We start from the raw sequence: 13,568 nt of genomic DNA, 5'->3' as shown, positions 1-13,568 counted from the left end.
AATGAGACAAACTGTCGACATTGGAGGCTTTTGTTGAAGTGTTACATCTTCAGTATTTTCATGTTTCATGTTAACACATTCATGTAACGCAGCGGTTCTCAGTCATTTTCTGCCAGCCCCCCCCCCCCCCCCCCCCCCATTTGGAGGATGAAAAATCTCCAGGCCTCCCTCAACCCAAACAACATTATAACAGTGCTGCAATTATAACTTTTATTGAAAGAAACATCAATATCGTCACAATAATGTTTGCTTTTCCTTAAATAATTTGTTGTGCAAATTAAAAATAACTTCGATTTTTGCTTGAATAATAAAAATAAACTCAATTAGACTGCCCCCTGAGACAATATTTTTCCAAATAAAAATAGGAAATGCACAATAATCTTAAAACTATGACAATAAAGTTACTTTTTTTAAGAGCGATGAACAGTTTGATAACAAAGACGAACATTTTAACAATATTAGTGGCTGCAATGATCCCCATTTACACTGCATATCTCAGAACATTAAAGTGCAAACTGTACAAACTGTGCAAAAACACAAACATTGCACTTTTTTTTTTTAACCTGCCTTTTATTTTTTACTCTGCTTTATTGCTTGTTTTATACTCTCCTGTTTTACTGTTTTTCCGTACGGTGTCCTTGAGCACCAAGAAAGGCGCCTATAAATAAAATGTATTATTATTATTATTATTTTTTTTTTTTTTTTTTTTTTTTTTTTCTTTTCTTTTCCAGTCCAATCCTCGTCCATTCTCCAAACCTAAACTCTTTGTCTAGTCTAGTGACAGATCACCATAGCAGTAGATTTGTTTGTTGTACGTCCCTAAAATGACTCCTGGTTGCTCCATTGCTAAAACATTAGTTCCACCTGTTACATGTTCTAACCTGAAGAAAAAAAAAGAAAACCCAGGAGTGATCCCATGCCCCCCCTGACAAACCTTCGTACCCCCCCCCCCCCCCCCAGTGGTCCCGCCCCACAGTTTGAGAGCCACTGATGTAATGTGAATTAATATGCTAGTTTTGATTTTTATACTAGTTCTGAATAATTTAACAATAATTAATCTCATGTCTTGTATTTTTTATGAAGTTAGGATTTGAAATACACTTTTTTTTTTCATTTGTTTGTTTTAGATTTTCCAGACATTAAGAGTATTTGTACAAAGTATCGGATTGGTATCGCCAATACTAGCCAGAATTTTACTAAGTATCGGATCGGAAAGGAAATCGGTGGTATCGAACATCACTAGCACTCATAGAAATACTCTGAAATTCCAAATTTCAACCTTATTGGAGGACATAACAAGACTTTATTACTTTTGTGAAATATTTCAAAAAATGTTATTGTTATGTGGAAAATCAAGGTCAATGAAGTTACCATATTTGGTTCCTTACCCATAAGTGTAAAAAATAAAGTATATATATATTTAAAAAAATACAAGAAAACTACATGTAAGGTGAAAGGAACATGTATTTTAGAACATTAGAACATCACTTTTAGAACATTAGATAGTGGTCGACGGATATGGGTTTTTCTAAGGCCGATTCTTTTAAAATGTGGTCAGCTGATGACTGATATCTACAGCCAACTTTTGAGGCCGATATTTAAGGCAGATTTTTATTTTCTCAAAGCACACTGACTGTAAAATACAATTGAAACACTCAGATAATTAAGATTTTTATGCAGCAATATAAATGAAATTATTAATACATGTACAAATAGTACTTTTTTAACATTTATTGAACTTCCAGTGCTGCCCACACAGGTGCCTGATTAAATATCTTACAACATTTTTACTACTGATCAAATATCGGCTTTCAAAAAAAAAAAAAAAGAATGCTGATGGCCAATATTGAAAAAAATCAATATATCGGCCAGTCAATATATCAGTCTACCTCTAACATTAGACCAGGGGGCGTCCAATCCTGGTCCTCGAGGGCCAGTATCCTGCATGTTTTAGATGTTTCTTTCTTCCAGTACACCTGACGGTTGTTATCAGGCTTCTGCAGAGCATGATGATAGGTTTATCATGTGAACCAGGTGTGCTGGAAGAGGGATACATCTGAAACATGCAGGATAGTGGCTCTCTAGGACCAGGATTGGATTGGACACCCCTGCATTAGACCAACATAAGTGCTGATCCAGACCCCTGTCCACATCCACATGATCCCTTTGAACATCATTCCTTACATTAGTACCATTACTTCATGGTACTGAACAAAGCAGGTGCACTCACTGTTCATGCAGAGGTGGACCTTACAGACCCTGGAGACCACATTGGACCTTAAAGACCCTGGAGACCACATTGGACCTTACAGACCCTGGAGACCACATTGGACCTTAAAGACCCTGGAGACCACATTGGACCTTACAGACCCTGTAGACCACATTGGATCTGAGATTGTTGACTCACTCTAACTGTTAATGTCAATAGTCGCTTTCCCATTGGACATCTGCGGAAAATTTTACCGATATTCAATAAATGTCGAAAAAACAGAAGTGCGTAATGTTGGTTTTTCCATTTCCATGGTTTTTCCAGTTTATTTATTATCGCAAGATGACATGAGAAGTCATTCCATAAACATGGCGACCAACGTAAATATGGTGTTGATTTACAGATATATTCATTATTATCATATCTTACCCCTCTATCTCGCACTAAATTAAAAAATGACTGGGTTTCCTGGTGTGTCCACACATACCGTGACATTCTTCGTCACTTGTTGTAATGTCCGTCAACATCCAGTTTTTTTAATTCAGCTGACTCTAGTTGCGAAAAAAGGTCTTTCCATTGCAGTTTTGTGTGATATACCATTTGCGCTACGCCTGAAAAACCACCTCTTGCCAGCGCAAAAACTTTTAATCGAAAAATTAGACTTTTGACGAAAATTGTCGTTTTTCCATTAGGTAAATATTTATGCACAAGGTATATACAACATTGATATACCATTTACGTTACACCCGAAAAGCCACTTCTTCTCAGCGCAAAAACTTCTAATTGAAAAATGTGACTTTTGGCAAAAATTGTCATTTTTCCATTTGTTAAATTTTTATGCGCAATTTATATTTGCGCAATTTGAGGGTCAATGGAAAATTGACTATTGTCTTGTAACGTATGCGAAAATTACCAACAATCATCACTTGTTTTTTGAAAATTGTCGTTTTTCCATTAGGTCAATTTTTATGCGCAAGTTATATACCAGTGATATACCATTTGCATTACGCCCGAAAAACCACCTCTTGCCAGCGCAAAAACTTTTAATCGAAAAATCTGACTTTTGGCAAAAATTGTCGTTTTTTTATTAGGTGAATTTTTACGTGCAAGTAATATATCATTGATATACCATTTGTGTTACGCCCAAAAAACCACCTCTTGCCAGCGCAAAAACTTTTAATAGAAAAATGAGACTTTTGGCGAAAATTGTTGTTTTTCTATTAGGTAAATTTTTATGCGCAAGTTATTCTTGCGCAATTTGAGGGTCGATGGAAAAGTGACTACTGTCTTGTAACATATGCGAAAATGACCAAAAATCATCACTTGTTTTTCTAAAATGGTTGTTTTTCCATTAGGTAAATTTTTATAAGCAAGTTATGTACCATTTACATTACGCCCAAAAAAAACACTTCTTGCCAGCGAAAAAACTTTTAATCAAAAAATGAGAAATTTGGCGAAAATTGTCGCTTTTTCCATTAGGTAAATTTTTATGTGCAAGTTATACTTGTGCAATTTGAGGGTCAATGGAAAAGTGACCATCGTATTGCAACATATGCAAAAATTACCAAAAATAGTCACTTGTCTCGTTCACCCAGTCATCACTGTTATCTTCCTTTTTTGTTGAATAGAAGGGAAGGGGCTAATAAATTAACAAACCAACCAAAAAAAAAGCAGACTATTTTGAGACTCCTTTGTGAGAGCTTTTTTTATTTTGCACTACTTGATAACAAAGCTCTAATCATAATACGTTCGTCCTCTACTGACATGTACTTAACTACCTGCCAAACTCAGAGCACAGTCCAACGTGCAATTACGAGGCGTTATCTGCGTCCTGAAAAAACGTCTCGACCTGGTGTCTCATGAAGCAGCTGTCCAAAGTCTCATCCTCAGCTCAAAGCCACGTCCAAAGCCGAGCTAATATGAAATGGAATGGAAGCCTGTAATTGTGAACCTCATTCCAGCTGGCACGCTTCCCTGGAAGAAAACACCTATTCCACTCCTGTTTGAGTCCTGAACCAGATCTGCCTATTTCCCCTCTGCACAAAGCTAAATGTTTAACCTCCTCAATGACTTTAGTGTTTGGGTCTTTCTAGCAGCGCAGTGCCACTCCAGGCTGGATCAGTGGCTGTCGCTTATGCTCACAGATCAGTAAGAACTATGGCCTGTCAGGCTGTGATGGCTCTGCAGCTCTAGGGGACACAAAGCACATCGACACAGAGGCAGCTTTTCCTTCCTTTCCTTCTATTTTTTTTTTTTTTTTTTCATTTCATGCCATCAAATCAAAACTTCTTTAATCTGACGCCCTTGAATTTTACACTAAGCTCGTTACCAGCAAGGTTAATATCGTTAATGAAAACTAACAAAATGACGAAAACTGGAATTGTAAAAACATTTTCATTAACTGAAATAAAAGCTATAATTAAAAGAAAAAAAAAAAAAAGAGATAACTAATTTAAACTGTATTGTGTGCTTACAAAACTAACTAAAACGGATAAAAATTACAGATAAAATTCCCTTCGTTTTTGTCTTTGTCAATGCCGGATTGATACGAAATCGATTTATTTCCCTCGAGCAATTTTAGCTAGCAACATCATATGATATTTAACGCTTCCATCACTTGTCGTTTAGAGTCGTCTTCTCGTCCTCACTCTACCTGGAAACATGGAGACTAAAGTTGGGAGAAAGCAGCAGAGTCCTGTACGGGATTTATTTGAATACGACGACAGAGAAGAAGAGAAAAGATACGACAAAACTAAAATTACTACTAAAAACTAAACTAAGCATTTCGAAAAATACGAAAACTAATAAAAACTAGCAAACCTGCTCTAAAAATGAATTAAAACGAACTGAATTAGAGAAAAAAAAGTCAAAACTAAATAAAACGAAACTATAATGAAAAATCCAAAACTATTAGAACCTTGGTGTCCACTTGCATTACATACAGAACCTACGACGTACGACGGCGAAAAAAGATATTAAAAAACAAAAAAACAAGTAAAACTAAACTAAAACTAAGCATTTAGAAAATAACAAAAACTAATAAAAACCAGCAAATTGCTCTAAAACCTAATTAAAACTAACTGAATTAGAATTAGAATGAAAAATCCAAAACTATTAGAACCTTGGTGTCCACTTGCGTTGCATACAAAACCTACTACATACGACGGCGAAGAAAAGATATTAAAAAAACAAACAAACTAAAACTAAACTAAAATGAAGCATTTAGAAAATAACAAAAACTAATAAAAACTAGCAAATTGCTCTAAAAACTAATTAAAACTAACTGAATTAGACAAAAAAAAAAAAGTCAGAACTAAATAAAACTAAACTATAATGAAAAATTCAAAACTAATATAACCTTGGTTCCCAGTATACTCAGCTAGCCAAAAAAAAAAAAAAAACAACACATTGCTGAAAATAATTTTTTGGACTAAAATATGAGCTTGGTGATTTCCCAGTTTTAACGTCTGTTTTTGAGGATTATCTAAATACATCTGAAAATATGATGCACTGGCTGGGAGTCTGAATGACTGAGTATTATACAGTATGTAGAATTTTAACATCCATCATGGTTTGTAAATCATTTCAATTATGTATTCTTTCAAAAATGCATTATTTTTTCAATATATGCCTTTTTATCATATAATTCCTGCAGCAAACTGTTTTGTTTTTTTGTTTTTTTTTCACTTAATTAACCCTCCGGTATCCCGTCCAGTAAGGCCCTTACTAAGCACCAAGTGTGCCTTTTTCACACACTTGTGGAATAATGTCAAAAATTTTTAATACAGTTTGTTTTTAATTCTTTTACAGTTTTTTCTATTTCATCAACTTGAACCGTAAATAAAAATACCAAATACTCAATAATTGTCACATTTTTTAACCCTTTAAATGCCGTGTTTGTAATGTAAACAAACCACTTTTTTTACAAAAGTTTGGCAATAAAACTTGTACAGTGTTTAGCTCTCCAGTATCTGGGTGCGCCTTTTAGGCACACTTTGCACTTTGTTTTAAAAAACTTCATATGATTTTTCACAATTTAAATACGGTTAGAATTCAAAAGTTGTTCATTTTTGCATGATCTTTAAAATTCTGGCCACCAACTAAAATTTACATATTGTAAACAAAAGAAAATTATCAGACTAGCATCTGTCTGCCAAGTGTGCCTAAAATGCACTATTTCTTCCACTTGATATGTATGATTAGGGCTGACCTGGATTTACAAAAATAAATCAAATTAGAGCAGAAAAATAAATCAATAAATAATATTTAATAGTTTGATTTATAAATGTGCATTTTATACACACTTGGTGACAGGTGCTAGTATTTTTGAACATTTGACCTAGCACCAAAAATAATAATGCAAATTAACCAGTGTTGGAGTTAATCATTGACATATGCCAGGATGAAAAAATCAAATAATATGTGATCCACTTTTTATGTAGTTTTTTGAATTTTTTTTTTTTTTTTGCATCCAAAAAAAATGGTTTGTTTACATTACAAACACAGCATTTAAAGGGTTAAAAAATGTGACAATTACTGAGTATTTGGTATTTTTATTTACGGCTCAAGTTGATGAAATAGAAAAAAGTGTAAAAGAATTAAAAACAAACTGTATGAAAATTTTTTTGACATTATTCCACAAGTGTGCCAAAAAGGCACACTTGGTGCTTAGTAAGGGCCTTGCTGGATGGGATACCGGAGGGTTAAGACATTTTGCACATTGTTCGTGGTTGTTCAGCTTAATCACATTATGTGTGAAAGGATAGTTTGTAAATGTCAACATTTTCACATGTCATTTTAATATTTTTGGACTCTAAACAAAGTGAATACCTTGGAATTGTCATTATTTAGAGGTCATTGTGTTATTACTTTACTGATCTGGCCCGTTTGAGATCAAACTGGTCTGAATGTGTACCCTGAAATAAAAAGAGTTCAACACCCATGCTGTAGTGCATTGTATCAGTTATATCAGCAACAGAAGAATCAGTAAGACAGTATTTACAGTTAAAATGGATTTATTTTAAATCGTACCCACTTGTCCATATCCTTTGAATAGAGGAGGACATTATATTTGGCTTTAAGTAAAAACTGTATCCTTTTAAGAGAGTAGCAGAGCCTTGTGAACAGACTAAAGCAACACTTGCCTGTACTAGACAGTGGGAATGTTTTTATTAATTATTTAAGAGTTGCAAAAATGAAGATGGGCTTTTTCTCTGTTCATTCTGCAATGGTAACATCCCTTACATTTGTTAATGGAGAGAATGGCTTAATAGAATGATGGAACATTTCTGTGGAGTAGAAATGGACTAAAAATGCTGCAAATTCTGACCCCTCTTGTGTTAATGTTATTCAAAATAGGTGGGAAGAAATATTCTAATATGTAAACATATAAATGTAATATAAGAAATATTCTAATATGTAAACATATAAATGTAATGTAAGAGGATAAAGCGGGTTCAGAAAATGAATGAATGAATGTAATATAAGAAATATTCTAATATGTAAACATATAAATGTAATATAAGAAATATTCTAATATGTAAACATATAAATGTAATATAAGAAATATTCTAATATGTAAACATATAAATGTAATATAAGAAATATTCTAATATGTAAACATATAAATGTAATATAAGAAATATTCTAATATGTAAACATATAAATGTAATATGTATTGAGTCTTTCACTAATCAGTACAGTTGTCCCTCACTATAACAGTTCACCTTTCGCGGCCTTGCTGTTTCGCAGATTTTGTTTTAGTGCAATTTTGCATGCTTTTTTTTCCACAGTGTATGAACGCGAGAAGAAGAAGAAGAGGACACAAGTGTTGATAAAGACGAGGACAATGGACGAACACTTGATCGCTTGGCAACCATGGTAAGAATGGCCAATGAACTTCAGAGAACTGTACAAAAATGGGACCCTTTGATGTTTCATTCATTACAGTTCTCAAATATAATCGAAGGTGGCATGTCTGTTTATAAGAATCTTCTCGCCTAGAAGAAAAAACAGCGCCAACAACTACCCATAACTATGTTCTTCACACGGAAAAAGTCACCTGCACCAAGGCCTTCAGTGGAAAAAGACTCTACAGCGGAGCGGCACCAGGACGAAGAGGCCCGGTCAGAGGAACTGTGAAATACGACTGAGTCACTGTTAAAATTAAATTTGTTATTTCTAAAAGCTATCATATTTATTTACAGGAAAACATTTACATTTTTATTTCTCAAACAAATGTTTGGGCCTGAAAACTGGTTTTGATCTTTTTGGTTTCATTCTATAATACTGTCCTTATTTTTAAAATGTACGAAGGTTTGAACTTTGAGAGTGTTTAAACAAGAGACAAATGTTAATGCCTGTCTGAAAAAAGTGTATGAAGTGTGTGGTGATGGCTTTTACAGCCTTAAAACATATAGAATAATTGTAAAAAATAAGCTGACTACTTTGCGGATTTCGCCTATTGCGGGTTACTTTTAGAATGTAACCCCCACAATAAACGAGGGACCACTGTACACAAAACATGAGCTAGGATGTTGCTACAATGTGTATAATCATATTTAGGTTTTTCAAGACATGTTAAAGCAGTGTTTTTCAACCTGGGGGTCAGGACCCCACATGGGATCGCCTGGAATTCAAATGGGCTCACCTGAAATTTCTAGTAATTGATAAAAAAAACAAAAACAAAAAACAACTAATAATAAAAAATATATGGTGAGTTGAGAGAGACAATCCCAATCCATAACAGACATGACAAACTCTGAGTCTGAAACTGAAGCACTGTGGTTCTGTTTATCTTTCAAATGTTCATTGTGGTCAGTTTCAGATGCTGCAGCTCTTTCATAATTCATAGTCTGAGTTATTGTTTGTTCAGTATTAATTGTCAGCCTTGTAAATCCAAACTGGACTGACTGTACATATCCTGACCAAAGAAAATAAAATTCTCTCTTTGTGTAGTAATCTACACCTGGCTTTTCTGCCTCTGTCCATAATAATATACATTTTACAGACTAATTGTTGTCTAAAATTAACATTTAATAGCAACATAGTATAGCAAACTATTACATGATCAAAAACAAATTCATTTTAGCAAAAAAAAAAAAAGTGTCTGTTTTGAATGTCTGGGATCGCTGCAAATTTGTGACGTTAAAATGGGGTCATGAGCCAAAAAAGGTTGGGAACCACTGTGTTAAAGGATTAGTATTCTAATAATTCAGACTTGTCTTAAAGTATGTTCAGATATGTGCATTTATCCATAGCTGTAGACGTAGTGTCTGAAGCCCGGGGCAGCCACACTTCTGTCTGTGTTGCCATGGTAATGCTCTTTGATACATCCACTTAACCAGAAGAATATCAGCTAAAAGTTCAATGAAAAAACAGTTGTTAGACAAGAGAACACAATCCAAACAAACTCTAAAATTATCTAAATCCATACCGGTATATATCATGAATAATTTCATAAAACAATAAACCAATGTGACAAACATTGCACTGCTAAGCTAACATGAAGGAGATCCAACAGTACAAGTATTATTTCTCGTCTTATTAAAAGTGAATGAGCTGAAGAAGAGACGCAAAAATAAAAGTTGCATTATGAATTTTGTCTTGTTTTTGCTGTTTTCGGAACATAACCTGGTTTTATATGAATGAAACTTTGGCTATCAGCGACTCCATTGTTTTGTGCTACACTGAAATGATTCCTACTGCACTGCAAAAAATCTAAATCTGTGCAAGTGTATTTTTTGCTCATTTCTAGTCAAAATATCATCACACTTAGAATAAGACATAATCACCTAAAGAGTAACTTCTCAGTGAGATATAAGAACTTATTTTTAGACAATAGATCTGGAAAATCTTATTTCAAGAAACTTTACCAAGATAATTTTCACTTGTTCCATTGGCAGATTTTTTTTTTTTTTTTTTTTTTTGCTTAATTCAAGATTTTGTTGCTTAATTCAAGTAAAAATCTGCCAATGGAACAAGTGAAAATGATCTTGGTAAGATTTCTTGAAATAAGATTTTCAAGATCTATTGTCTAAAAATAAGTTCTTATATCTCACTGAGAAGTTACTCTTTAGCTGATTATATCTTATTTCAAGTGTGATGAGATATTTGGACTAGAAATGAGAAAAATACACTTGGTCAGATTTAGACATTTGCAGTGTGTGAACACTTAACCCTGGGCTTAACAGGTTAACCAGGTTATCTGTCAATAGTAACTGAAAACAAGATCAGGTGACCTTCATCAAGGAAGCATATTGGAAGCACAGAGCGATGTTCAATAGTAGCATACAAGTACAAATCAGTACTTTTTTTTTTTTGTCTCTGCCAAGAAACGTGTTTATCAATATTGACCAAATGCCAAGAACACATGAAAAACACTATTGAGATGTGTCAGCCCTGCAATCACCTACAGAAAAGAACTTGTCTGGTTTCCCACACAGGGAGCCACCAGTGTTTCTGTTGTGTGTGAGATAAGGATGCAGGGGAGTGGACAGACTGGTGTGTTTGAACTTCAGATAGCTAGTGATGACTCAATTCTCTTTTCTGTCTCAGCCCTGCTCTCCTTGACCTTTCTTTCTTATCCCTTTTCTCAACCACAGTATTTGTCAAAGACTCGGGTAGTGTGACCTGCTCCCCAGGGTGATAGAATCACATTCATTCCATTCGTGGCGGTCTCCCTCCCCACGCTTGTTCTTTGAAACATGTTTAATAAAGTTTATGCGTCGTAAAAAGAAGCATCGGTAGTCGCTTTTCCATTGGACACCTGTGCAAAACTTTACTGATATTTACTAAAAACAGTAGTGCGTAATGTTAGTTTTTCCATTAAATCCCAAATGTGATGATTTGTTTATTTATTATCACGAGAAAACATGAGAAGTCATTCTATAAACATGGAGACGAACAGATATATTCATTATTATCATATATTACCCCTCTATCTCATACTAAATTAAAAAGTGATTGGGTTTCCTGGTGTGTTCACACATACTGCGACATGTTTCTTCTTTGCTTGTTGTAACATCCATCAACATCCGGATTTTTAATTCACCTGACTTTAGTTACGCAATGTGGTATCATGAATTACATACAGATAACACACCATTTTTAATTGGTGTGTTATCTGTACGCATTATAAGCTTTCAGCGTGTATATTTACGCCGCGTAAAACAGCACACCATTAGCACCATGATGGCAGCTAGCGGTTAGGTTTAAGGTTAGGTTAGGTTTAGGGTTAAGGTTAGTGATTAGCACGATTAGCAGCTAGCAATGGCGTTAAATAACATGCAAAAGGATGAAAATGCATACGTATAGCACGCCAAATGCAATAAACTGGTGTCACATACAATGCAATTTCATGAGATCAGTCTAAGTTGCAAAAAAACATCTTTCCATTGCAGTTTTGCGTGATATGCCATTTGCGCTACGCCCAAAAAACAACCTCTTGCCAGTGCTAAAACTTTTAGTCGAAAAATGAGACTTTTGACAAAGTTGTCGTTTTTCCATTAGGTAAATTTTTATGCACAAGTTATATTTGCGCAATTTGAGGGTCAATAGAAAAGCGACTACTGAGAGTATTTACTTGTGACATTCCTTATGCAATATTGCGCCGAATATTAAAATAGGTTCTGCGCAGATGCATTTCTCAGGTAGTGTGACCTGCTCCCGGGCTGATAGAATCAAATTCATTCCATTCATGGCAGTCTCCCTCCCCACGCTTGTTCTTTGAAACATGTTTAATAAAGTTTTAGCGTCGTAAAAAGAAGCATTGGTAGTCGCTTTTCCATTGGACATCTGTGCAAAACTTTACCGATATTTACTAAAAACAGTAGTGTGTAATGTTAGTTTTTCCATTAAATCACAAATGTGATGATTTGTTTATTTATTATCACGAGAAAACATGAGAAGTCATTCTATAAACATGGAGACGAACAGATATATTCATTATTATCATATATTACCCCTCTATCTCATACTAAATTAAAAAGTGATTGGGTTTCCTGGTGTGTTCACACATACTGCGACATGTTTCTTCTTTGCTTGTTGTAACATCCATCAACATCCGGATTTTTAATTCACCTGACTTTAGTTACGCAACGTGGTATCATGAATTACATACAGATAACACACCACTTGTAATTGGTGTGTTATCTGTACACATTATAAGCTTTCAGCGTGTATATTTATACCGCATAAAATAGCACACCATTAGCGGCACAATGGCAGGTAGGGTGATTAGCGGTTAGGGTTAGGTTTAGGGTTAGTGATTAGCGCGATTAGCGGCTAGGAATGGCATTAAATAAAATGCGAAAGGATGAAAACGCATACGTATAGCATGCGAAATGCAATAAACTGGCGTCACATACAACGCAATGTCATGAGATCAGTCTGAGTTGCGAAAAAAGGTCTTTCCATTGCAGTTTGAGTGATATACTACTTGTGCTATGCCCAAAAAACCACCTCTTGCCAGCGCAAAAACTTTTAATCAAAAGATGAGACTTTTGGCAAAATTTTCGTTTTGCCATTAGGTAAATTTTTATGCGGAAGTTATATTTGCACAATTTGAGAGTCAATGGAAAATCGACTAGTGATGGTATTTACTTTTGACATTCCTTATGCAATATCACACTGAATATTAAAATAGGTTCTTATTATTGTGAGATGACACAGGAAGTCATCTCATAAACATGGTGACAAACGTAAATATGGTGTTGATTTACAGATATATTCATTATTATTATATATTACCCCTCTATCTCGCACTAAATTAAAAAGTGTTTGGGTTTCCTGGTGTGTCCACACATACTGTGACATGTTTCTTCTTCTTCTTCGCTTGTTGTAACGTACATCAACATCCATTTTTTTAATTCACCTGACTCTAGTTGTGAAAAAAGGTCACTCCGTTGCAGTTTTGCGTGATATACAATTTGCGCTATGCCCAAAAAACCATCTCTTGGCATGCGAAAGGATGAAAATGCCTATGTATAGCGCGGCAAATGCAATAAACTGGTGTCACTTACAACGCAATTTCATGAGATCAGTCTGAGTTGCAAAAGAAGGATTTTCCATTGTAGTTTTGCATGATATACCATTTGTGCTATGCCTGAAAAACCACCTTTTGCCAGCGCAAAAACTTTTAATCGAAAAATGAGACTTTTGGCGAAATTGTCGCTTTTCCATTGGACATCTGCACGAAACTTTACTGATATTTATTAAATGACAAAAAAAAACATAAGTGTGTAATGTTGGTTTTTCCATTTAATCACGAATGCGATGATTTTTTTATTTATTATTGCGAGAAAACATGAGAAGTCATTCCATAAACATGGCAACCAATGTAAACATGGTGTTGATTTAC

General features: G+C 34.5%; 1 long non-coding RNA gene across 1 annotated transcript; it reads right to left on the bottom strand.

Moving 5' to 3' along the window:
- Positions 1-3,217: 3,217 nt before the first annotated feature.
- On the bottom strand, positions 3,218-11,778 carry LOC115421208 (uncharacterized). The gene is made up of 3 exons (XR_003935647.1): positions 11,691-11,778; positions 8,733-8,737; positions 3,218-3,265 (listed from the first exon to the last, which is right to left on the bottom strand). It is a non-coding gene; the product is annotated as an uncharacterized LOC115421208 (long non-coding RNA).
- Positions 11,779-13,568: the final 1,790 nt, after the last annotated feature.

This window comes from Sphaeramia orbicularis, chromosome 6, assembly GCF_902148855.1.
Source record: "Sphaeramia orbicularis chromosome 6, fSphaOr1.1, whole genome shotgun sequence".
NCBI classification, from domain to species: Eukaryota; Metazoa; Chordata; class Actinopteri; order Kurtiformes; family Apogonidae; genus Sphaeramia; species Sphaeramia orbicularis.
This window is presented reverse-complemented; position numbering and strand designations above follow the sequence as displayed.